Below are 1,887 nucleotides of genomic sequence, written 5' to 3' on the forward strand. Positions count from 1 at the left end.
AAAGAACACACATTGAGGGTACAGGTGCTGTGCCTATATTCCCACTTTCTCTTTTATTCCCACTTTATAGGTTGAAAGGCCTCAGATTATGCGACTGGGCCAAGGACTGGAGCTAGAGAGTTAAGGAGGTCAAATCTGAAGCTGGCTGAAGTACTCAGTATAAAACTCTTCTCCTGGGCCAACCATGGCCAAGGCAGTTTTTAAGAAAAATTAACTGACATCCTGGCCCATCTCATCTTGCAGTCAGTAACTTCCCTTGCAGAGGAGGTAGAGGGCTCAGGCTTGGATTGTGCAGGAGTCAAGGCCTTCCTTATCGCTCCCAGTCCCAAAGCAGGGCAGGTGGTGTAAGTGATGGCAGCAGTCCTCAAATGGTTACTGATAAGGGTTCAAATAAGGCTAAGGACACAAGTCTCCTGGCCCAGTTCTGGCAGTAATACGTTAATCATGCTGTCTCTCCAGTTGCCAGTTAATTGTTCCTTTTATTCCTACGGGGTGGCAGTGTTACAAAGTGAAATTTTGGGCACCCTGAAAACAGCAGCTCTGAGCGCCACTTCTACCTGCCCCAACGGCTGGACTGTGAGGCCCCTTGGGCTTCCCCAGACACCCGCCTCCTCCCGCCTTCCCAACCTTCCAGTGACCCTCTCTTAGGATGAAGTCAGGTACCTGCTTTTCTCTCCTACCGCCACTAGCTTCTGGCCTGAACCCAAGCCAGCGCCCGATCACCTCGGGGCTCCCGGCCCCCCTCTCCAGCGTTCGCGCCGCGAGTGTGAGCGCCCGGGTGTGCGAGCTACAGACTCACGAGCAGCCGCTTGTTGCTCCCGCTACCGCGACGTGGGGAAGTGAAAATGAAATTGACTTTTCCGAGAAATGATGAAAGCCGCCCTGCCTGCCAATGAACAGCGGCGGCGAACTTCCGCACCTCCCCGCCGGGTCGCGGGCGCCCTCCCTCCGCCTCCACCTCCCGGTTGCACAAGCTTGAAACAAACACTGGGGAGGAAGGGCGGAGGGAGGAGGGCGGAGGGGGGAGGCGCGGGAGGGAGGGAGCCAGGGAGGAGGGCGGGGGGTGGGGGGATTTCCAGCCTCTGCTCTTCGCAGTTTCCTCTCCTTGTTTTGCTTTCGATCTGGACTGTTCTCAGGCAAGCCGGGGAGTAACTTTTAGTTTTGCTCCTGCGATTATTCAACTGACGGGCTTTCATTTCCATTTCACACACCCTAGCAACATTTAAACCTTGCGGAATTGTATTGGTAGCGTGAAAAAGCACACTGAGAGGTAACATTTTTCAAATAATAGTTGTGACTGTTCGTGTGTGTTTTTCTCGAGGGCATGTTTATGAAGACTGGAGGGGATCTGTGTGCATGCGTGTCCTGATGGTTTGACACGATGTTTTGCAAACGGAAAATGCTGGGGTTCATAAATATTAATACCGATTTTTTGGAGGAACAGTTGGCGTTATTGTGGATCATCTGATTTTAGGGGAAGCAGGTTCTGCTGCTGTTGCTGCTACAGGGACTGCTAAGGCGGCAAGCAGGAGGAGGAGGAGGTAGAGAGGGAGGAGGAGGAGGAGGAGGTTGGTGGAGGTTTAATTTCACTTTTGGATTTGCAGATGCGGAGAGGTGGCTCCATGGACACAGACCTGCTCTGTGTGATTCTGCGCCCCAGGTGTTGTGTGTGGGGGTGCAGGTCCGCTGCAATCGGGCCTCCTTTTAAAACGAAATTATCGTGTGCATGTGTGTCTGTGTTTGTGTTAACGGACACCGTCGCCGCCAGAGCTGAAGGAGGGAAGGGGGTCCCCTCGGTGCCCGGAGGAGGCGCCTCTCTCCGGGCACCCGCGGGCGTGAATAAGGAACCGGCCGTCCGCCCCGCCGCCTGCGCTCCGCGCCCGGGCC

The 1,887-nt window shown here is 54.7% G+C and overlaps 1 protein-coding gene across 1 annotated transcript in view; it reads left to right on the forward strand.

The window, feature by feature from the left end:
* The first annotated feature begins 1,077 nt into the window (after nt 1-1,077).
* The window catches only part of IRF2 (interferon regulatory factor 2), an 80,581-nt gene continuing 79,771 nt past the window's right edge, over nt 1,078-1,887 (forward strand). Inside the window, exon 1 of the mRNA XM_004682377.1 lies at nt 1,078-1,270. The gene's annotated coding sequence lies outside the window, so the exon portion shown is untranslated. The remainder of the gene's footprint in view (nt 1,271-1,887) is intronic.

This window comes from Condylura cristata, unplaced genomic scaffold (genome assembly GCF_000260355.1).
Source record: "Condylura cristata isolate star-nosed mole 26May11 unplaced genomic scaffold, ConCri1.0 scaffold00014, whole genome shotgun sequence".
Taxonomy (NCBI): domain Eukaryota; kingdom Metazoa; phylum Chordata; class Mammalia; order Eulipotyphla; family Talpidae; genus Condylura; species Condylura cristata.